At 35.0% G+C, this 26109-nt stretch overlaps 1 protein-coding gene across 41 annotated transcripts in view; it reads right to left on the bottom strand.

Annotated features, from left to right (window-relative positions):
• Positions 1 to 26109, bottom strand: part of ZBTB20 (zinc finger and BTB domain containing 20) — an 813376-nt gene that overhangs the window by 430296 nt on the left and 356971 nt on the right. For 27 of the 41 annotated variants that reach the window (XM_074033403.1, XM_074033406.1, XM_074033411.1 and 24 more), the window contains one exon: positions 12388 to 12485. The exons of the other annotated variants lie outside the window; for them this stretch is intronic. The gene's annotated coding sequence lies outside the window, so the exon portion shown is untranslated. The remainder of the gene's footprint in view (positions 1 to 12387; positions 12486 to 26109) is intronic. 41 annotated transcript variants of the gene reach the window in all.

Genomic DNA, 26109 nt, shown 5'->3' with positions numbered 1-26109 from the left:
TTCATTTGCTTGTGTGTGTAAGTAAAGTTTCTTCTTTGGGATAAAGGACTGCCTGGACCCTCCATTATTGGTCTTTATTCTGTGGATATTGGCTGAGATGTTTTGTATGGGAAAACCAGCAGATGAGTTCATGAGCATCTGTCTGAGCCATACTAACCTAGTGGCACCTCCTGGGAAGCCAGGGCTTTCTAGAATCTGTTTATTTCTCAATTGAAAATCCTAATTCATAGAAGTTAAAAGTATAGAAGACAACTTCACGTCCTCTTTCTTCATGATACCTGGATTGGTTACAACTTAGTAAAATTTTAGCCTGTTTGGTCCCTCCTTCCTTCCTAGCTATCTGAGTCTCTAGTCTTATATAGGGAAACCTTGTCTTCTAATTGAAAATGATCACAAACAGAAGTTATGACAGACACATTTCAAAGTAGATGCTATTTTTCCAAAATAAATTCCACATACATTCCAATTTCTGAAATTATGTATTTTCACACACATTATATAAATACCTAACACTTTAAAATGTTTTGGTGAGACCTAGATAATGAAGGAATGAAAAGGTGACTTAATCCCAGTTTTTCTAAACAAGAATTTTAGAACTCACGTATTTTAAACTTGTAAGTGGTGATCAATACAATGGGCTGTATATTTGTTTGAGAGTTAAAAATCAAAAATTTTCTCAGAGTTCTTTAAGGCATTGCTTTCTCGACCTGGGAGAAATCTTCGACCTTCACATTCTCAAAAGGAGAAAAATGTTTCTTGTCAGAAAACTAGTCATGGCTAGTTCATATGAAGAAGTCCAAGACTGTGTCAGCTTCTCTGTGACCTTGCTATGAGATTTGCTACAAGTAATTTAATGCCTTTCTATGTCTCAGGTTACTTTTTATCTATGATACCTCAATGATATTATTAAGATAATGTGGATCAAGTGTTTTGATCATTGCATAGAACATATGCTAAAGCCCTAAATCCCCAAATATCAGAATGACAACTTGAATTTTAGAACGACACTAACACTTCTACAACATTAAATAGCATATTTAGCACCTCAGTATCTCCACTTTTTCAGCTATAAAATGGGTATAGTCATCTTTACATTTTCCATCAAATAGTATATTGGAATAAATAGAGATTATTACAAAATCTGTTGAAAGATTTCAACAAAATGTCATACACGCAAGTGAGGTGATGAATATATTAACTGGCTTGATTAAATATTTCTACAATGCATACACAGATCAAAATATCACATTGTACCCCATAAAATATATAATTATTTTTCAATTAAAAATAAATAAATAAAAATTAAAATGTAATCAAACCTCTGAAGCTGATTTTCAAATATATTAGAGGAACTGATTTTAAAATATCAAAGCGTAAGAAGTAAATGTTTTCAAGCATATTTAGATACTTATGAAGGAAGACTATTAAAAGACAGGGAGCAGGACTGCCTTTCCTTTGTGTGGCTGGCTGCATTTTATGATGGATTCAAAACCCCAGTAATGAGAAAACAGAATCAGAAAGAGTGATTTTTAGCAGGCTGTTGAATGACACATAAAATAAAATGTATTCATTAATGAGTCAGCAAAAAATGTTATGCATGAGCTTTTAGAGCCAGAATTTTTAAGCAGCTTTTTCATACTTGGTACAGTCGTGTTCCTGAAGTATCCTCTAACAACTCCCTCCCACGTCTCTCTCTCTCTCTCTCTCTTTTTTTTTTTTTTTTTGCCTTATACTGCCAGATTGGAATAATGACCAAAGGGAGGAGCAAAACAAACAGATATGCTCACTGTGGCAGAAGCCACTCCAAAGATCAAAGACCCGATTCAGCCATGGCTGCCAAAATCAGAACCACAGTGGGTGCTCATCAGCATGGTGCCCTGAGAACCACGTGGGCTACCCTTGATAGGTTAGCAACTGGGGGTGCAGGCCCCACATCCTGCTTAGAACCACCTGATAAGAACTGGATGTGCACATTACCTTACCCACTCACAACATTTGATTTCAACTAAATTCTGTTCTAGTATTATGTTTATTGAATGATGTAAGTCTAATAGACACTGTAAAAATCACACAAAAACATAAGTACTGTCTACTTCAATTTCACATCTTATAGTACCCAAAAGGGAACTCTGATTTTCCTGTATCAGTGAGTAAAATCTTGAGCAATTAGTAAACAAGATCATTTTCTTTTTCGATTTTCTATAGAAGTTGGAGATGGCCTTGTCCACATATCTACAGTAAGTGAATTATATCAGTAAATATAAGAATTACAGCTTAATTTCACCCATTTTCTGTCTTAAATAATTCATAAATTAATTAGTCATTTTATTTTATTCATTGGAAAAATTGTGTCTTAGGTGATGATATCCAAGTAGGGACCCAAAATGTTAAAAATGAAGATAAGGAATAGATACTACATTTTTTCCCACTGATTTCTATGGATTTTCTATTACAGAAATAACTTCTGCAGAGCACTAGTACTTCACAGAACACAGTAGGATATTCTCAAAACCAGGATGGTGATAAAATGAATACAATCAGCATCAAGTGATGAGAAGCAGATGAGTAAAGGAATATGCCACAGCACTAAAATAAAATGGGTCCTTAATTTAAAGAATGCTTGCTTAAATTTTATCTTATGAAGAGAAATATTGAAAAGAAAAAGGAAGAAGGAGAGATGAAGGGAGAAAAGTTGGAAGGACAGAAGAAAGGAAGTGAGGGAGAAAGGAAGGAAGGGAGGAAGGAAACAAATGGGAGAAGGGAGGGAGAAAGGAGAAAAACAGTGAGTAAAAAAGCAAGAAAGAAAGAAAGGAAAAAAAAAGGTAAAGCCATTAGAGACCCACTGGCTGGCCCTCTAATCTTCCTTCTCTGCTTCCCACCCCAACCCAAATGTCGGGGACACAAGTGGGATAGTTGGGAAAAAGGGGAAAAAAGGAAAATTTCTTTCTCCAGCTGATGCTCACTTTGGTACCAATAGCTCTAACTCAACAGTTCCAAGGGTTTTTAATCTCATGTGGTCCTTTGAGAATAAATTAAACTTATCAACCTTCTCTCCAAGGAAGGGGTGGGGAGAAAGAAAAGGCATATTTACAAATACAAATAAAGTATACATTTAGATAAAATACAAAATATATTTGCATACATTTTTAAAGGGCTTATATAAACTTTGAGATTCATCCCTGCACCATCTAATTATCCATTAGCTTAATATGAAAAACCATTGGCTCTAGAATCTGGACCAAGCTATAATAAATGGGTAGGGATAGGGATTTGGAGAAACGGAAATGAGATACAAAACAAACCAACCAGAAACACACACACATTAAAAATAAAAAGGTATTCCTTCTCTCCAAGTCAACCCTTAAGCTTCTGGCTCTTCATTGCTTCTGGAATTTAGATCAAGAAAAAGTATGATTTAACCAATAATTATTTAATTAATAAAAATAGATAAAATTATACAGCAAGATATATAATATTATAGCAATTCTTCATGTTTTTAATCATTAATTCTACATTCCTTCCTGTTAACTGTCTTTGATAGTGCACTAATATCTAATACTGCCCTGATTTTGAACATCAGCTCTCATACATACAATAACATTGAAATCCAACACCACTTAATATTGTGATTAGCAACTCATCAGACATATAGAAAATTACAAGGAGACTCTGCAACAGATACAACAAAGCAAATAAACAATAATAAACTAATTTCAAAGTTTTAACGATTATATATAAGAGGACACAGACCTTGCCTTAACTGTACTAATGGGAATTGTCTATATTTATTTAAAACATAATATAGTTTTGAATAGTAATTCATAATCTTCGAATGCCTTAAAGTATATTTAGCTCATCTGATGTGAATATCAACTCTGGAAAGTAAATAGGAGACATATCATTATCCTTTTTTCATAAGTGAAGGAACAGAGGCTACAAGCTATTAAATGACATTCTTAATATCACAAATCTAACATGTGGCAGAGCAAAGGCTAGAACTCACAGGTTCTGATACCCAGTAATTTTGCTACTATGCTACACAGTACTCAAAAAATATTCGTTATACATAGCTTGTTGAGGCACCTGTGTTGTCTTACTTTGGAAATTAGGACAATAGCATATATCCTCAAATGAGTTTATGCCCATAGCATTTATTCATTCACAATAAAATTTTATTTTGGCACACAGTAAAACAGCAAGTATACTAGCTATTTAAGAGGTGCAAATAGATATATTTGAACGTGTACTGCATGTGTTATGGATGATGTTTGCATGTAGTATGTGTCCATGTGTGGGGAATAGTGTATGTTTACTCATTTTGTTAGAATTTTGTTAGAAAAACAATACTGTTGAGTTAAGCCTGTGTTTTATTGTTAATCATGCATTTAGTAACAGCACAAGTTGACAAATCACTTATAATTGCTACATATTATAGCAGCACAATTCACAACTGCAAAATCATGGCACCAACCCAAATGTTCATCAATCAATGAGTGGATAAAGAAACTGGTGTGTGTGTGTGTGTATAATATACATATAATACACACATATATGTTATATACACACTATCATATATACTATATGTATACTATTGCAGCATATATATGCATATATATACATATATATGCAAATACACACACACACACATATATATATGTTAGAATACTATGCAGCCATAAAAAGGAATGAATTAACAGCATTTGCAGTGACCTGGATGAGATTGGAGACTATTATTCTAAGTGAAGTAACTCCAGAACAGAAAACCAAACATTGTATATTCTCACTGATACGTGGGAGCTAAGCTATGAGGGTGCAAAGGCATAGGAATGATTCAATGGGCCAGGTGCGGTGGCTCAGACCTGTAATCCCAGCACTTTGGGAGGATGAGGCAGGTGGATCACTTGAGATCAGGAGTTTGAGGCCAGCCTGGCCAGCATAGTGAAACCCTGTCTCTAATAAAAATACAAAAATAAGCTGGGCGTGGTGGTCTGCACCTATAATCCTAGCTGCTCCAGAGGCTGAGGTAGGAGAATCACTTTAACCTGGAAGATGGAGGCTGCAGTGAGCTGAGATCATGACACTGCACTCCAGCCTAGGCAATAGAGCAAGACTCCATCTCAAAAAAACAAGAATGATGCAATGGACTTTGGGGTCTTGGAGGAAAGAGCGGGAAGTGGGCAAAAGATAGGAGACTACAAATATGGTGCAGTGTATACTGCTCGGGTGATGGGTACACCAAAATCTCACAAATCACCAGTAAAGAACTTACTTGTGTAGATCACCTGAGGTCAGGAGCTCAAGACCAGCCTGGCCAACATGGTGAAACCCTGTCTCTACTAAAAATACAAAAAATTAGCTGGATATGGTGGTGGGCACCTGTAATCTCACCTACTCAGGAGGCTGAGACAGGAGAATCGCCTGAACCCAGGAGGTGGTGGTTGCAGTGAGCTGAGATTGTGCCATTGCACTCCAGCCTGGGCAACAAGAGCAAAACTCCATCTCAAAAAAAAAAAAAAAGGAACTTACTCATGTGCCCAAATACCACCTGCACCCCAATAACTTACGGAAAAAAAAATCCACTTCACGTAGTAATATACGATAAGCACTTAGTAAATGCCAATTGTTATGTTCTTGCCTGGCAACTTTTGGTTGTCAACTGAGTAGAAAAAAGCACCATCTTTTAGAAACTTGTAATTCCTTCTTATCTGTATGTTACCTTCATTTTCATAAAAGGCAAGCAGGAAAGTGTGTTGTATCATACAGTGATGAATTTTGGAAATTATGCATAACATTTTAATTATAGCTTGAATATCCTTTATTTGAAATATTTGGGAGCAGACGTATTTAGGAGTTTAGACATTTTTCAGATTTTGGAATATTTTCATTATATACTTACCAGTGGAGTGCCCCCAGTCTGAGAGTCTGAAATCTGAAATACTCCAATGAGCATTTCCTTTGGGCATCATGTCAGTGTTCAAAACATTTCGGATTTTGGAGCATTTCAGATTCCGGATTTTCAGATTAGGGATGCTCAGCCTGTACTTTAAATATGAAAGACATGCACTTGTTAAGGATTTTTGCAGAGATTTTATTTTGCAATTATGAGTCAGCCCACATATGACTTCTGTTATGCAATTACATATTTCTCAGAACTCCTCTATTTTTTCATTTATATTATTTAAATGTTTACTTAACTGAGAAATAGAAGATTCATTTTTTGTTAAAGTGCAAATAAATGACAAAACAAACTTAAATAAAAATTAGTTGATTTAAATACTCAAAAAAACCCAAAATGCTTCATGAATAGCATAGTAGAACATACTTCGAGAAAAAAATATAAACACACATACATCTGACTTCAACTATCTTCTTTGTTAGTTGATTTGTAATTAACGTAATTAAATTTATGAAATAACTAAAAACTGACTTACAAATTTATAAGCATATATTCAGGTTTCTGTTGTAATTAGAGTAAAAAAGTAGTTAAAGAGTTACAATCTTATTGCCCTGATCTTTCCTATTTTTACTTGAGAAATTATCTTTTTACTCAAAAATTTTACTTCCTGTTTTTATCTCTGAAATATATAGTCTAATATGAAAATATACAAGATGGCAGATTGTAGGGGTGAGCTCATTTCTTCCTTAAGGAAATGATATAATAGAAATTATAATCTAATGGATTTACCTGTACCATATTTCTCTCTTAAAATCCAAAGCAACCCTTCCATCCCAAATACCAGAACCAACCTTGAACAGAATTCCAAAGTGTAGATGAAATTTACCTCCAGTTCCTCTTCCTTATCCCCTCTTTGTCCATGTTTCCTTTTGCCCTTCTTGGCCCTTCCTTTGACCTTGTCTAAAGATGTTATTTCCGGTGTTAGAAAGTGTTAGAACTTTCCTCCTCAATTTCAGCTTAAACTGAAGTCTTTATTTAACTTGGATTCCTAACTATAGCATCCTTAGCCCATATTGCCAACCCATGAATTGAAATGTTGCCATCTATCTGACCAACTTAATGTCTTGCATCCTGCTCTCATGTAACAGGTCACAGTCTCTTAGATACCAGTGAAATATTTTTCTGTTTCCTGCATTTATCTCAGCCTTCCATGTGAGTCACCTGTGTTAAAATTGTAGCAATCCCCACTTTCGGGGGCTGAGGTAGGCAGATCGCCTGAGGTCAGGAGCTCGTGACCAGCCTGGCCAACATGGTGAAACCCCGTCTCTACTAAAAATACAAAAAATTAACTGGGTATGGTGGCATACACCTGCAGTGTCAGCTACCTGGGAGGCTGAGGCAGGAGAATCCCTTGAACCTGGGAGGCGGAGATCAGGTCACTGCATCCCAGCTTGGACGACAGAGTGAGACTCCATCTCAAAAAAATAAAACAAAATAAAAAATTAAAAAAAATTAATAATCTCATTTCTGATTCACTTGATCTGGGCTTTCTTCCTTTTCCCAGTTGGGTTCCCTCTATGGTTCTAGTATGCTTTGTAGTGATTAAAAGGGTTAGGATAAATAAAACCACTGCCATAAACCAAAAAATTTCCAGTCTACCTCAGGCCCTAATGGTCAACTTGGTTTTCCCTGACCCCTAGTTATTCTGTTTATCAAACAGAAAATAAATATTCTTTACCAAGTTCCATAAGATACATATTTTTAAAATCTGCTAATAGCATTTAGAAGGTGAGTATTCATACTGAATTTTCTACTTCTAGACCAAAAGCACTAGAATACTCAGAGTACTCTAGAAATTTATAATGGAGGTAGGTGACTCTTCTTTTAGAATTCATCTGTGGGAGGCAAAATAATTGCACCCCAAAATGCCCACTGCCTAAAGCCCAGAACCTGTGGTACATGGCAAAATGTTATGTTACATGGAAAAGGGACTCTGTGAATGTAATGAAGGTTGCTAACACTAAAACAGGGCGAGTATCCTAGATTATCCAAGCTGGCCCAGTCTAATCACCTTAAAAGCAGAGAACTTTTTTTGGCTGGAATTTGGAAAAGAGGTGTGGTAGTATGGGAAATTTGAAAGATGTCAAGTGTGATGATTCCAGGTGCTGTTGCTGGCTCTGATATAGGGACAGCACATATGCAAGGAGCTAAAGATGGCTCCCAGCTGATAGCAAGGAAATGGAGATCTTAGTCCCACAACCATGAGGAAATGAATGAGCATGAAAGTGGATTTTTTTCAGTCTCCTCCAGTTAGGAATCCATCTGACACCTTGATTTTGGCCTTGTAAAGCCTATAGCAGAGAAACTGGTGGAGCCAATCTAAACTTCTGATCTGCAGAACTGTGAAATAATAAATTTGTATTGTCATAAGCTGCTAAGTTTGTGGTTGGTACAACAGCAATAGAACACAAATATATTATCCAACATACTATCCCAGTCTAAAGGCCAATAGACACATAGTTTAAAATCATAGAGTAAAGAATTAGGGCAGGAACCACTATTATGAAAACAGAAAGTTCTATAAACATATTTTCCCTGATATTCCTTCTTTTAGTCATATCCTCAGAGAAAGTGAAATACCACGGGACTACAGGAAAAAGAACACGGGGAGTATATATTTACTTAAGTGCAAATTGTCCTCACCAAGGAACTTCACAAACGTGCTCTTCCTCACAGGTAAGAATACTATACTAACAGTGCAACATTACTCAAACCAACTAAATCTACTCTCTTCAATAGGAAAAATCTGAAAAGAGCTTAAAAGATTATAAAGGCATGAAAATAATGAACATTTAAGAAACAATGAAAAGAAGAGAAAACAAGGCCAGGCAAATGTACCCAAAATTCACACATCATATGCCTACTGGGGTATGTTTTTCCTACTATACAAGTTTTCTAATAATCATACATTTAAAGGAATTTATCTTCAAAAATTATAATTATTTATTTTTATATGTCATCACCAAAGCTAGTTTTTAAAATGTATTTTCCAAAATGAATTTTATTTCTTATTCATATTTTTTACACAGCTAGCTTCTGGTCTTCACTGAACAAAGGAATATTGGGAGAAAGGCAGTTATTTCCAATGATTTTTGGCATGGAAGGTTTAGAAAACTTAACCTTTGAAAATTTACTCAACTTCAGAACCTAAAACTTTTGGAGGTATAGAACTACCAACAACATGCTGAAAACAAATACTTTTGCAATCAACTAGAAATAATTTTCACAGTAAAAGGTAAATTCTCAGCAGGTTGCACATATTCTACTTTATAATTATATCACAGTATGAAACAATATGAAAGAAAATAAGGGAAAAAACAATATAGCTATTTAAAATTCTTATAGAAACAGGATAAATGAAGTTAATTTTATATTTCTGTTGAGATAGAAAATATACTGAGCTAAAAATTACTAATACCACACTTTGAATCTTCCCTTTTGTCTTCCATGGAGGCCACACATGGAAGGATAGCTCCAATGACCTGGGTAAGAGCACTGCAGGATAGAAATGGCAATGCGAGATAATGTACACATGTTCCTTTCTTTTGAATATCACATTCTGCTTCCTAGAGGTCCCTGTAAACTTATTAAAAACTTCAGTCATTTTGTAAGGAGATACCATAATTTCCAGGGGCTTTGAGGCTCATTTATAGCAAATTAATCCCCATTTTACGTCTGTCCCCATTTGGTATTTCTAAAGGGGGTGGATAATAAACCCCGCCAACTCTCTTTTTAAGGGCTATTCAGATACTAAATAAACCAGGAACATTTAAAAATACAATCTCACAAAAATCTGCTTTGCTTAACCTTCTCTCCTTCTTTAAAAAAATAAGAAAGGCATGATGTTCTTTTTTTGTTAATTAATTCATTTTAGACAATTCCCTAAATTTTCATTTTAATAATTTTTTGTGTGGGTGCATTAATTACTCTCAAAGATGCTTTACAACTGTTACCTATTAAAAGCCTTTGTTATTGAATAAAAAAAAAAAAAAAGAAAAGAAAAGAAAAAACTTCCAGCATGCTCCCTTCCTTCTCTATTCTGAGCAGGTCCTTGCTATCAACTGCTGGAGTATGCTTGCTTTGCACCTAGAGCTATAATTATTTTGCTTTAATTTTACAAAACCTTTTGTTCCATTCCCACGAGCCCACCTGATCCTCATATTACACTCGCTCTATTAAAACACTCATGCAGAACAAAGCATGGCTGTACTGATTCATAAGTAACTTTTTTTTTTTCCTCAGTAAAATGCCACTGGCTAGGGTTCGGGACACAGTCCTGGGCTTCACTATCCTTTGCCAATTTTCATATGTTAGAAAAAAAAAAAATATGTTGTATCACAGTGTGTACTCTTCCCCAAGATCCTTCCTTTGTCCCACTTGTTTTTGTGTTTTTAAACATATTTTATCTTATACTTAACTTTACTTTGGGGCAATATACGTGACAGAATGTTGAGGATAGTGGATATATTAAGAGTTTGTAATCATGTTGAGATTTCTTTTATTTGTGTGGTTAAAATTCTTAAAAATCACTTCTGTTGCCTTCTTTAATTTTTGTTCTTTCTCCTTACTCCACCTCTTTTCCTTGAGATCGTGCAATATATGTGGGTTCTGGCAGAAAAAAATTGCAGTGACTCATCAAGAGAACTGTTTGTTTGCTCTGAGGAGCACCCTGAGGACCCTCTGGGCTGCATAGGGAGCCCTTTGATCCTAGAAAATTTATTTCTTCCAGATGTTTTCCCCACAGCCACCTTTCTGCAATGTCCCTCTTCATTATGTAGCATAAGAATAAATACTCAAGACCCACTGCTATGGTATACAGTTTTCCTGAATGTAGTGTGACAGGGAGTTGACATTTGATTGAGCTGTTGGGTTCTTCTTGCCTTAGGCACAATGATGGAGGAAGATTAAAACTGAGGAAAGCAGAACTGGGTCTGTTCAGGTACAGTGTCTTTAGGATTAGGATGCAAATTATATGAACCAGGCCAAAGAAATTATGTAAAATCTACAAATCTACAGACCATTGATCATGGACCTAGTTTTCTCCAACCCTGTAAAGCCTTGATGCCTGGATCTGCCATGTTACTCCTCCAATTTTTTTTTTTTTTTTTACCTAAGTACAAAGTGCAGACAGGAAAGTGAAGCCATTGGACATCTCTTGTTTTTTCTTGGCTTGGCTGACAGTGCTAGTGGAAAGGAGAAGGGAGAACAAGGGAGGAATGCAGAGCAGGTACAAAGGTAAAGATGGTGTGATGGGCTGAATAATGACATCTCAAAATATGTCCATGTTCTAACTCTTGGAGTCTGAATATTAATCTAAATGAAAAAAAAGACTGTGCAGATATAATTAAATTAAGGATTTTGACACATAGAGCTTATCCTGGATTATCTAGATGGGTCCTAACTACAATTCTGTGTATCCTTGTAACAGGAAGATTCCACATAGACAGAAGAGGCCAAGTTAATGTGACCACAGAAGCTGAGATTGCAGTGATGTGGCCACAAGCCAAAAAACAGTGGTGGTCAGCAGAAGCTGGAAAAGGCAAAGAAAAAGATTCTCCCCTAGAGCATCCAGAAGGAATGCAGCCCTGCTGACATCTTGCTTTTGGCCCAGTGATACCGATTTTGGACTTTTGGCTTCCAGAACTGTGAGAGAATAGTTTCCTGATGTTTTAAGTAACCGGGCTTGTGGTAGTTTGTTATAGCAGCCACAGGAAACTAATACAGATGTTAACTATTTCAAAACTCCATTGTTCACAGCATTTGTGGAATCACTGAAGTCTCAGGTTGAAGGCACAGTGTAAAACAGTATGCCAAGGCTTGAAGACAAAATTCTCTGTGGAGATACTGGAGATATTAAGGGCACTTATAATCTACAGCAAGTAGGGAACTAAAACAGGGCAAAGAGAGTGCACAAGGGCATTCAACAGAAGGTTATACAGATTATGAATGTAAACGTTCTAATTTTCTAATGCTGGTTTGCATTTTTTATGAAGTAGGACAAATCTATCATATTTTCCATTTACGTTAATGTTTACATATAATGTATTACCAGCCATTTTTCCCCTAAATCAATTATCAGTATCATTAACTTTAGTGACATTTTATTTGGCAAATATAAACTATATTTAGCATATATATACTGTATTATAAAAATAAAGATCATCTATCTGCACTTGAGGTAACTTTCCTTTAGCTATTCAAAGAAAAATCTATTTTTAAGGTTTAACCCAAAGATAATAGGGTACCTAAACCCAATAATTCTTAAATAGATATATTAAAACAATAACTTGGCTGGGCGTGGTGGCTCATGCCTGTAATCCCAGCACTTTGGGAGGCTGAGGGAGGCCAGGACTTCGAGACCAGCCTGACCAACATGGAGAAATACTGTCTCTACTAAAAACACAGAATTAGCCGGACATGGTGGTGCATACCTGTAATCCCAGCTACTCAGGAGGCTGAGGCAGGAGAATCTCTTGAACCCGGGAGGCAGAGGTTGTGGTGAGCCAATATCACACCATTGCACTCCAGCCTGGACAACAAGAGCGAAACTCCGTCTCAGAACAAAACAACAACAACAACAATAACAAAAAACCTCCCCAAAATCCAATAACTTAAATCTGGAAAAGTCCAATAGCAAAATTATTGTGACCAAACCACCCAGTTTATCCCTTTCTCTAGTTCATCATTAAAAACATTTGGCAGCGGCATTATTAATAAAGAACTGAAAATACACCTGAACTCCATGATTCTTCTTAGCTATTTTACTTTTCAACAACCAAACCATTAATCTTCATAATTACCATGAAGCTAATAGATGTAGACCACAGATAAAGATGAAGAAATAAATTTATGGAAAGCTTAAAGAGATTCTAGATCAATCAGCAAATGAGAAGAACTGAGAAAATGAAGTAGAAACGCTGGCTGCATTCTCTAGTACCTTTGAAAAACTATTAGAGATAGAATCCTTCTTTTGGAGAAAATAGTCCAATGACAGAACATGTAAAAGATGAACAGAGTCATTTATTTTTTGCTCCTTTCATATTAACACAGAGTATTCATTTGGCAGTAGGTTTAAAAACAGGAAGAATAGTCTATTTTTAAATAAAAATTTAAAAATTTGTCTATTTTAAAATAAAATTTAAAAAATTAACTGATGATTAACATAACTACTGTACCAAAAGAAAGATATCATAGTACCAGCAGGCTAAAGATATTCTAATAGTTATCCCCATCTATCTTCATGTCAATAAACAGGAAAAATGAGAATATCAATGTGTTATCTTTTCAATTTCCTAATAATACCAGGGGGACCCAAGGCAGTTCAAATCTCAGGACTTCAGAGGCCACTGAGTTCCACTATCTGAGGCGCTGAGCAGTCGATATGAATTCCAACTTCATACTCTCCTTGTCTCCTTATTCTATTTGCTTTAACACTATGTACACCTAACTTATCTGTAGAAGGACAGGATGCATATCCTTTCTATAAAAAAAAAAACTATGCAGATTTTCCTAGTGCCATATAATTACAGGTACTCTTTACTTGTTTATGAACCCTTCAAGAGGCAATTGTTAGCATTCCCATTTATCACTATCTCACCTATTTCAGAGTTCCTAGAGGGTTGAAAACATTCTTTTCCTGTTACTATCTTCTCTTAATTCTACCACACCTGGTAAGAAGTTAAGTAGTAACTAGTTGACATAGAACTCATGGCACAGAAGAATGGGTGGCCAGCATCAGTGCAGATTTGTTCATTTGGGTTTGTAACCTTTGTGATAAACTATTGAGTGCTATAGAGATAAAATATAAAATGATTTTTTAAAATCCTAATACAAAACTACCTTAACCCTTTTAGCATAGATTATGATTCTGAAAGCTAATAATCTGTACTGTGCTATAACAAATATAGGAGGATGAATTTAGTATGATAAAGTTTGCTGTGATGAAGAAATCGTTGAGATAAATGAGACTTTAAAATCAAGAGTCAAGGACATTTGGAAAGATATAAGATGTACTTAGGAATCTTACAATTGAACAAGGACTTGTCTCTAGTTTCTTAGTCATAATGTTTCTAAGACACAAATTAATCAAAATCCCAGGTTATCAGTTACTTAATATAAATTTTCCAATAAACACATCTTGATTATACACGTAGGTCTTCAAAGTGGGTAGATTTATACAGTCCCCTCTACACAGGCAAATTACATACACAAAAATTATGAAGTTATTTTTTTTTCTTTGAAGTAGTTTAGTGAATTTTTAAAAATCTGTAATGAATAAAACCAGACTTTAAATCCTCAATAAAAATGTTCTATATCAATGATTGTCATGATATGTGTCTTGGTAATAGATTATTGCATAATGTTTTTTCTTAATAAAATGGTATCTCCATCAAACACGTAGATCATGGAGTCTTCCCACAGGGACTTTTAAGATCATGTAATCCAATCCTTCATTTTACAGATGAAGAAACAATATGTGAGTGTTTTAATAAAGTCTACTGTAAGTTTTGCATTGAGACAAAAACGGTTGTTGTACGAAGAAAAAAGGAGAAAAAGAATTAACAGTAGAAAGTTGGAAGTGAAGAGGGAGGAAAAACAGAAAGGCTTTTTCATTGGTGCAGAGCACTAAGCAGAGATGCATTCTCTAATATATATCCATGTCATTGCTGGAAACTAGCTTAAATACAGTACGAAGTTGGTAGCGTCCTTTTTTTGTTTGTTTGTTTTTGAGACAGAGTCTTGCTCTGTTGCCAGGCCGCAGGCCACAGTACAGTGGCGCAATCTCGGCTCACTGCAACCTCCACCTCCCGGGTTCAGGCGATTCTCTCCTGCCTCAATCTCCTGAGTAGCTGGGACTACAGGCACGCGCCACCACACCAAGCTAATTTTTGTATTTTTAGTAGAGACGGGGTTTCACCATGTTGGCCAGGCTGGTCCCGATCTCCTGATCTCATGATCAGCCCACCTTGGCCTCCCAAAATGCTGGGATTACAGGCGTGAGCCACCACGCCTGGCCTGTAGCATCCATTTTTAAAAGAATCACTTAGATTATAAACATATAAACAATTTACACAGGTTTTCCTCTAGGGAATCACATGACTTACCATAAACAAACAAACATATTCTGTATTAACAACATGCTAACTGTTCATTCATTTACACTGTATATTGCCTGTCACTTCCCCAGCATATGTAAGTTGAAGGAAACATAACAACCATTGTTAAACTCTATTTTAAAATAAATATTATTCTATAAATACAGAAAAAACATGAATATTTTTAAGAGCCATATAAAGACAAATTTTAATTTGAAGATTTGATACTAAGGAATAAATATATATACCTAATATATATTCACAAAAGTTAAAAACTAATTTTTTAAATGCAGACTGTGGAATCAGACTCCCTGGGACTCAGTCTTGATTTTTGCCCCATCCTTGACCTTGGGCAAACTTTTCCTCTCTGTGCCTCAGTTTCCTCACCAGTAAAATTAGGATAACAATAGTGACTATTTACAAGAGTTGTTGTGAGGATGGAATGCCATAAATTTACATATAAATCTTTTAGAACAGGGACAGGCACATAGTAATTAATAAATGTTAGCTGTTACTTCTAATATGTACAAGTCTGTTAAACATTTTGCAGGGGGGAGATAAGGTGTCTCTCATTAACGGGACTTGTTAAGGCATTTTGTCTTTCAAATGTCTGCCTAACTTAATTCATATTGATATTTTGTTTCAGTAGGATTAATAAAATAGTATGAGGAAAAGCCTTAGTTTGGTTTGTTTAGACGTGTTTGAGACAGGGATTCTCATCCTTTTAAGGGGAGTAACCTAAAACGTTACACCCATTCCTGGCTTAAAGTAACTGAGAAGTGACTCTCACAAGATGATAAGGTTTAGCTGTATCCCCACCCAGATCTCATCTTGAATTGTAGCTTCTATAATTCCCACGTGTTGTGGAAGGAACCCAGTGGGAGATAACTGAATCACGGGGGCAGTTTTCCCCATACCGTTCTCGTGGTAGTGAATAAGTCTCATGAGATCTGGTGATTTTATAAGGGGTTTCCCCTTTTGCTTGGCTCTTTCATTCCCTCTTCCCTGCTGCCATGTAAGATGTGCCTTTCACCTTCTGCCATGATTGTGAGGTCTCCCCAGCCACGTGAAACTGTGACTCCATTAAACCTTTTTTTCTTTATAAATTACCGAGTCTTGCATATGTCTTTATTGTGAGAACAGACTAATACACAAGGTAAAGGAGAAAATGGGCGAGTAGAAGAGGCTTAGCAGGATGCATACATCCCCTGATGTGGAGAACATGAAAGCACTCACAGAGGAAAGTGGAGGTGCTGACTCTTCAGCAAGCAAATATTCCACCTATGTGCTCCCACAGTATCTTATACATGTCTCGAAGCCTTTAACTCGCTGCTTGTAATTGATTTGTTTATATGTACATTTTTTTTGTTATTATATGGTCTTCTACTTGAAGACAAAAACTGTCCCATTCACTTTTGCTCAGTAGTTGCTCAGTGGCATATTTATGGATTGAATGACTTAGTTAATTAATAACAGCTACTACAATGGGGGAGGCTATTGATTAAAAAGCGAGAGCTAAGACTCACAGGTTCTATCCCATGGAGGGGCGTGTTGAGGTAGAAGTAACTAGCTATCATGGTACTGACAATGGGTCTCTGATCTCTGTGCTGGGGATAAATGCTCTAAGTGAGCATGAAATATTTTTGAAGTTTATACATGTGTAAGTTTTTTTTCCCCTTAACCATAATTTTCTTTTTAAAAAATGCATGAATATTTGAGTAACTAAGTGCAATGTTGGGTGCAAATATAATCTGCCTAATAAACCATGGGAAAAGCCTGAAAATAAATTCAATAAAAAGAGTCCTAGATAATGTGTTGTGGGAGAGGGCAGAATAAGCAATTAATTATACATGGTGGAATTAAGGTAATTTTAGTAGAGAAGGTGATATATTTGCAGGATCTTGATGCAAATACTAAATCTAAATCTGTGAAAATAGAGCTTATATCCTTAATGTAGAAATTGGCTGATAAGCAGAAATAAGTGCAAAGTTCTGTGAATGGGTGACATAAACATCAAAGGTATTCATAATTCCCAATATACTTGAAAAACTGGCTATTATTTGATGCATATATCCCTGTATGGCAATCAACCCAGTAAATAAAATAATAATAATGTCCTTTAAAAAATTCATTTATTCATGAATATTCATTCATCCATTCACTCTTTCAACCTAATGTGATAATCTACTGAACATCAAATTCCAAACTGTGTGCTGAGTACATTGGAAACCATGGTGGTCAAGACAGAATAAAGTCTCTGCACAAGAAGTAGGTTCAGACAATTAAATTAATAATTATAATGTGATACATATTATGTTAGGTAAAGTACTAAATGTTATGGAAATATGTAATTATAAGCAGTTTATACTTAAACTCATTACAGAAATATGGCAGAACTATATCTGGATAAATATAAAGTGCTGTTAGTTTTTATTGACCTTGAATTCCTTCTGATTTTGTCCTTTTTACCTACAGAGTAGATTGCCACATCTGGGTCTTACTTATACTGTTTGCTATTCAAAATCTTGCCTCTTGAACTACCTATTTAATTATGGATTCATAAAGCACAAATCAATTTATTTTCTTAAATTCCTTGAGACTAAAGATGGCAGCATTTTTCCTACTCCAGTGTTTCTTTTCTGTTAAGATATATCTTTTATTATAAATGACAGCAACCTCAGGAAGATGATGGTGATGATGCATGAAACAGAAAAAAACTATGCTTCCTTTTGTGAGATTAGATCTACAGGGCTGAGAAGAGTAAAATCTTGTTTGGACTAGTATATTGAACAAAAACCACATAGGAGTCACAGTGGAAGCAATTATAGTCTATACCAATTCTTATCATTTTAATGAGGCAAAGTTAAAGTTGGTCTTTTCGTTGTGGTTCTTAAATTCAAGGTATAACCTATAACCCATGACAAATTTTTTCTTTAGAAATTATCAACCACACAGTGAATTTTCTTTAGAAACCAAAATTCTAGAATTTTTAAAGCAAAAAATGTGCTGTTCTCCTTCATTTTAATTCTTTTGGAGGAAAGGAACTTTTTCTTTTCTTTCCATAAAAAATGTAGTTAACTAGAGTTGCCATAGGTAAGAAGACTAATAGAGTAAAATACTAAATGATCCAATATATACTGCATTTATCTAACTGGATTTCATCTAGCTCAACATCATGGCTTTGTAGTCTAAGCAGTAGATGAACAGAAACAATAAATTGGGCAAGTAATGTTTTGTGTGAATAACAGAAGAGTGAACAGAAATATAACACTTCACCATTGCACAAAATACAATTAAATATGATTTTTAAAAACCCAGTCACTGATCCACTGCCCAATCATAAAACAAGTGTAATCAGTTCAAGTAGTCTTAAATATAGTGAAAATGTCCTCAAGACACACAGCTTGAGAGAATAAAGAGTTTTCACTCTCATCTGCTGGACTCAGGGAAGGTGTGCTATGTGGCTATCATTTGAGTGTGCTGTGTTTAACTTAATCAATATTATAAATTATGCATATATTTTAGAAGTTCATAATTTCTATTAACTTGTAAAGCTTTTGTAAAGAAGGATGAAAAAACCATACTACAAAAATGAGAATGTGAATAAATGCCAGTTTTTCCTCAGATTACAGATGAGATAACATCGCTCCTATTTTAAGAAAATGAGACTGGATCAGATGTGAACATTCATCCCTTCTCTTTAGGATAGTCTATGAATTCAACACATTGACGCTAATTATTACAATAGTTAACAGTTACTTGAGTACTAACCATGTGCAAAGCACTTTGTAATTATTTCACATATATTATCTCATTTAATGCTCAAAACAATACTATATTATAAATAAGGAAACTGAGGCAAAGGGAATTCATTTACTCTAGATGAATGGCGTAGTAACAGGTGGATGTAGGATTCAAACCAGACATACTCCAGAATCCATACAATATTAGAATAGTCTGACCTGAAAAGACAAAACAACAACAACAACAACAACAACAAAACGGATCTAACCAATACCTTGGGAACATCATCTAACTTTTCTGGGCTTTAGATCCTTCAGCTGAAATAGGAATTGACAAACCTTTTCCATAAAGGGCAAAAATCTTAAATATTTTAGGCTTTGTGGGTCAAGAGGCAAAATCAGAGATGTCATGCTGTTTAGGTAATGATATAATTGGAGAGAAAACTTGCTGTATCTCAGCCAGTTAGATGAAAAATACATAATACAACAGGAAAGGATAATCTTCAAACTATTAAATTATAGTTCTCTTTGTACTTCTAATGTGGAGACAAATTATATTAAGAACGTGGTAGCTGAAATAAAATTATTTGAGATTAGCACATCAGGTGTTGAGTGTTATCAGTGGTTATCTTAGGGGGTGACAGAAGAAGATTTTAGGGACAGACGGAAGTTTTTTCACTTCTAGTTACAATTAATTTTCTAAGTGGTGGAACTGATTGTGATTTATTATTATTATATTTTACTTTGTGTTTTGGGGTAGTTTTCAGTATTTTCTCCTGGTTTTATTGAGGTAAAACTGAAAAAAATTTTACATATTTAATATGTACAATGTGATGATTATCAAATACATATTACCACAGTCAGGAGTATTAACATATCCATCACTTCATATAGTTACCTGTGTCTGTGTGTGTGTGTGTGTGTGTGTGTGTGTGTGTTGAGAACACCTAAGATCTTACCCTCTGAGCAAATTTAATGGATGCTATTCAATATTCTTAACTATAGTCACTATGCTGTATATTTGACCACCATAAGTTATTCATCTTATAACTGAACGTGTGTACCCTTTGACGAACTTCTCCTGATATCCCTGTCCCCAGCTCCTGGCAATCACCATTTTATTCCCTACATTTTTGAAATCCACTTTTTTTTTCTTAATTTAGTTTAAAGTTCCGGGATACATGTACAGGACATGCAGGTTTGTTAATAGGTAAATGTGTGCCATGGTAGCGAATAGCCATGTTTTCAATACATCACAAGCCATAGTAGTGAGAAACAGCATTTCTATTTTTTTTTTCTTTTAAAATTATTATTATACTTTAAGTTCTGGGATACACACACAGACCTTGAAAGTTTGTTACATAGGTATACACGTGCCATGGTGGCTTGCTGCATCCATCAACCCATCATTTACATTAGGTATTTCTCCTAATGCTATCCCTTCCCTAGCCCCCCACTCCCTGACAGGCCCCAGTGTGTGATGTTCCCCTCCCTGTGTCCACGTGTTCTCATTGTTAAACTCCTACTTATAAGTGAGAACATGCGGTGTTTGGTTTTCCATTCTTGTGTTAGTTTGCTGAGAATGATGGTTTTCAGCTTCTTTTTAAAAAGATTCCACATAAAAGTGAAATCACACAAGAAAGGAATTTTAGAAAAACTAAAAAATTGAATTAATATACCGTCATAGGAAGAAACAGAATTTCCAAGATGAGTGGGGGAAAATAATAGTATCAGAAATATAATAATAATAGAGCTTTTTCCTGTGGAAAATAGTACATGGAAATAGAATGTACTAAAAAGGAGAATCAGAAAAGATTATGGCTCCAGAATCACATTATCTTCTACAGTTTGAAGAAAAGAAAATGTGGCTAAAAGAAAAAATGTACTTCCATTGCATACCTTTTATAATGACAAGAATAAAGAAATACTAACAATATCAAGTATTGACAAGGATACTGACAAGGATATGGAACTACTGAAACTCTTATCCATTGCTAGTGGGAATGCAAAACTGGAAATTACCGAAATGTCTTTCAGCGAATTAATGGTAAATGATCTTCTGTATATCCATACAAAGGAACACTACTTAGCAATAAAAAAGAAACAAATCATGAAACATGCAATGACATAAAAGAGTATTTTATTTTATTTTTTTTAAAGACAGGGTCTCACTCTATTGCCCATACTATAGTGCAGTAGCATGATCATGCTTCACTGCAGGCTCAACCTCCCAGGCTGAAGTGATCCTCCTGCCTCAGCCTCCCAAGTAGCTAGAACCCCAGGTGCACATCCCCATGCCTAATCAATTAAAAAAAAATTTTTTTTTTTTTAGAGATAGGGTCTCTCTGTGTTGCCCAGGCTGGTTTCAAATTCCTGGGCTCAAGCATTCCTCCTCCCTTGGCCTCCCAAAGTGCTGGAACTGCAGGCATGAGCTAACCATACCCGGCCATGAATGAGTCTTAATGCATCAAGCTGAGTGAAATAAGTCAGACTTAAAAGGCTATATATATATATATTTCTCCATTTATATGACAACTCTTGGAAAGACAAAACTATAATGATAAAGAGGAAATCTGTGGTTTCCCTGAGTTAGTGGTGCGAGGGTGGATAAAAGAAGTTCTTCAGTGTGATGGAACTCTTTCATATTCTGATAGTGGTGGTGCTTGTTACATAAATCTATATATACATTAAAATTAACAGAACTGTATACCAAGAAATTTATTAATGTCAGTAAAACTATTCAACATTTTCAGAGGAAAAAAGGGAGCAACTGATTACATATTGAATCATTGGAAAAAACAGGCTCAAGTAAAGCCATGGTTTCTCCTACCAAGAAGATAATTTGGTAAGATATAACATTGTTGATGAAAAAGAAACCTGCAGTTCTACCTCTCTGCCATTAGTTGACCAAAATGAGAATGTCTAACATAGCTACAAATTTAAATAATTCTCTGCTTGTTTAAAATATAGTCTCTAACAGTTCATTACAGTCATTACTGCCTGTGAATCAAGGAGAATACCAGTATGTGAATTTTATAAGTATGACAGCAAGGTAAAGACTGTTACTTAAGCCAATAAATTACTATATTTCATAAAACTCTAATGATTCTGTGAACAGACTATGTAGTTCAATTTTTCTTCTAAACCCTGTAACTGCAATGTATTTTCACTGATATTTTTAACAAGTTTTCAACGGTACATTTTTTATTGTGGCAAAATATATATTAAAAATTTACCATTTTAACCATTTTTAAGTGTACAGTTCAGTGGCATTATGTATACTCACACTGTTATGGAACTATCACAACCATCTCCATCTCTAGAATATTTTAACTTTTCCATATCCAAACTCTGTAACCATTAAATAATAATCCTATTTCCCCTTCCTCCTAGCCCCTGGTAACCTCTATTCTACTTTCTGTCTCTAGGAATTTGACTATTCTAGGTACTTACTTAACATAATGTATTAAAGTTTTATCCATGCTATAGCATATGTCAGAATTTGATTTCTTTTGAAGGATGAATAATATTCCATTCTATGTATGGACCACATTTTGTTAATCCACTTGTCCACTGATGGACATTTGGATTGTTTTCACCTTTCGGCTATCAACTGTGCATTCCTTTCGACATTATTGTCAGCCACCAGTTTTTTCCTCACTAGTCAGACTCAAGTCATATTCTGACACTCTTTAGGAATAAAGGACATTTCATTTACAATAGTTAGGTTTAAACAGGATGTATTAGTTTGCTCTCACACTACTAATAAAGATGTACCCAAGACTGGGTAATTATTTTAAAAACAGGCTTAATGGACTCACAATTCCACATGGCTGGTGAGGCCTCACAACCATGGCAGAAGGTGAAGAAGGAGCAAAGGCAGGTCTTATATGGAGGCAGGCAAGATAGTGTGTGTAGGGGAACTACCCCTTTATAAAATCATCAGATCTCATGAGACTTATTCATTATCATGAGAACAGCACAGGAAAAACCGCCCCCATGATTCAAGTACCTCCCCTTGGGTGCTTCACACAACACATGAAGATTATGGGAGCCACACTTCAAGATGAGATTTGGGTAGGGACAGAGCCAAACCATATCAGAGGAATTTTTAAGTTTGGTCACAAGGTCTAATTAATTATTTTCATGCATAGGATCTAAAGAGCAATTGTATATTTATCAACTTATGTGTTTAAATTTGGTCATTAGCTTAACATATGTGTTTGTATGCATGTCACATGCATGTCTGTGTGATGATACATAGAGCTGTATTATGCATAATGTTAAAGCTTTACTATTGTCTGGTTAGAGAAGCAGTCATTATCCAGAAAAATGGTTTTCCAGTGTGAAGCAGTTAATTTGACTTCACTGAATTGAAAATTTTAAGATGAAATAGGAGATGGGTTCCCATAAGGGGTTAGTGTGCAACTAGATTCCATCTTTTACCAACCAAAACAGAACATCTCGGTGGGTACAATGCATTAACATTTTAAAAAAACTTTATAAGTTTTAACATGCAGCTAGAATTAGGAAGTTCTGAGATAAAATGATCCTGAGTTGGGGGAGCTAAGAGTAAATAAGTGAAGGTAATTTTAAAAGTCGGTTAGGGCCTGGAGCATACTGAGAGGAAGGGAAGAGAAATTTAGAATTATAAATAGCAAAAGATCCACTCAAGCTAGAAAAGATTAAGTATCCTTTTAGAGTTAGGAGTAGAAGAGGGATCAGTTACAAGGATAATTAATATCTGGATTATAAGGATCTGCTATTATAACACTTATACTAGAACAAAAGTCATGAAAATGGTCTGCAGAAGTCATGAGGTGAGAATAAGATAAACAGGGAAATATTTAAGCAGATTATAGAGTTCTGGAAATGTCATCAAGTCTCTTGATTGTGTATATTTTTTGTTCAATTTAAACACTTGTCCTGAGGTTTATAAGTGAAACATGATGTAATTTATCACCTAAGTAACCATTTATCTTATATACAAAAGCATGGTGAATACACACACACACACACAGACATTTTCATTAACAAGAACTAGTACCAACTAGAGCTCAGGAAATATTTGTTGATTAAATGAATCAGTCTACTTAGAGTATGCATTTTCTTTTGTGCTACAGAAGTTGAGGCAATACAAATGAAAATAAAACTTCTGTGTGCTGATTGATTTTCTCAGTCTGCTTATCTGAGAATTAAAGAATTAATAAAATAATAATTTTATTTATTAATTGGCAAACTTTTCTTTAATAATAGATGTTTATTGTAACTAGTGAAACAACAAAAACTGTTTAAAGAAAAAATTAATAATCTTTCCTGATTCATTTTTTTGTTCCCAACTCTGTGAAATAACCAATGTGAAGAATATTGTATGAATTATTTTCTATAGCTTTCTTCATGTTCATATAAACATAAACAATATATTTATTCATAAATACTCATTACCATGAAAATTATCGTTATTCTTCCAGGTTAATAGCTATAGATATAATTCATTCTTGTCCTAATGGTTGCATTATCTTCAATAACATGGATGTATCATCTGTCCATATCATATGATATGCATGTAGTCAAATTCATGAAATCAGTATACTTTTTTTTTTTTTTAATACAAATTTTACCGAAAGTACAGGATGCTCAAAAAACGCTGAAGACCTATCTGGTACCAGCTTTGGTAACTGAGAAAGAAAATTAGTGAGGTACTCCTGGTTTTTTGCCCTCTAGAAAGTCACTGACTATAATAGGAGAGACATAACAGTAAGTTGCTTTTTTTAATTTGAGAGAACCTTCTCAGAGAATTTATAGTAACAAATGCTTTCAAAGCAACAGTTTAAAAGAAGTAATATATCACTAGCAATTCATTCTTCATTGTTTCCAATGTATGATCAGTACTTAGTAACAACAGAAGACCTCCCTAGATGATGACTCAAAAACAAATTTCCAACCACTCAGAGCTCAGATAAAGGACCTTACTCTTGAGACCTCAAAGTGATTTACATTTGCACTAGTACTTCTATTGTAATATATGATATTTATAAACTAGCCTTATTCCATGGAACTCTAAATAATACTCCATATATATCATTTGACTTTTTTGCATATGTCTTTAAGATGGGAGAAAATGTCCCCTACAGATAAGGAAAATGATCTTAAGACAAAACTGACAACACCTGAATCAAGTCTCCAGGTAGCCGCATACTCTTCCCTTTCAATTATACTTGCTGCCTCGCTAGTGGTAAGTGCAATTATAATGTAGACGGTATTATGTCATCAATTAGAGAGTCTCACTTAGCTTGATATAATCAGTTTTTATTTAAAAATGAGAGCTTTCCATGCAAACTGTTTTTCTATCTCCTAAAAGGCTGGTGACTAAAACTTCACTGACAAGTTTTTTTTAGATGAGATGAGCGTAAGTTAACTACTGAGCAGCCAGAGTCTAGTCAGGCCCCTCAGACTTTCCAGTGCTACAAAAAGATGAGCAAATATGGGGTTAGATGTGTAACCCAGGTTCATAGCTGTACCTGCCAACCCTAACCTAGAGAAGGGAAGAGAACACTGACGGTAACAATAGCAACAGTAACAATGCTACATATCTATCACTTATTGATTATCTAACAAAGTCTTAAAATATCAAGTAATGTAAGCAAAGAACAATTTAGTGAAATTTTAGCAAAGGTTAGGCAAATTTTATATGGTCAAGATAGTACATTTGCAAACAAGTAGAAGACCTTGTCAAAAATCTGAATCTTCTAATATCCAGTAACTCTCTTGTCTGAGCCAATTTATTTTCTTACATCTTTGAAGACATTTTATTATAAAAGGTTATAACTGAGCATTCGACACTAATCAGAAGAGTGATCTTCATTCTGTATTCAGTGTCTCCTGACCCCCTGAAAGAAACTCAGCTCAGCATGGCCTCCTCCCTTTCCAGTTGACTCAGAGAATGGTGCTTTCAAATTGTCTTTTGGGATACATGAAGGGGTGCATTTAGAGCCAACCTGAAGTGTAACACTCTTTATTGTTCCTGAGAAATGTGTGCCTAATTCCCTAGAAATTTACTGTTTCAAAGAGTCACAAGCTCCTGATTGCTTCTCATCAGTCTTGAAGAGATTAGATAAGCTTCCTCCCTCTTACAAAAGCTTTTTCTTCATTCAAAATTCCTTTGAGAAGAAAACATTGAACCTGAATTGGATTTTTAACAAAATATTATAAGATTGTTGAAAACATTTTTTTTCTCCTGAGGAGACCCAGTAATTCAAAAGACATATTAATGCACATTCTGATTTAGGACTACTAGCAACATATTGCAAAGAGC

The sequence above is a fragment of the Macaca fascicularis genome, chromosome 2 (genome assembly GCF_037993035.2).
Source record: "Macaca fascicularis isolate 582-1 chromosome 2, T2T-MFA8v1.1".
NCBI lineage: Eukaryota > Metazoa > Chordata > Mammalia > Primates > Cercopithecidae > Macaca > Macaca fascicularis.
This window is presented reverse-complemented; position numbering and strand designations above follow the sequence as displayed.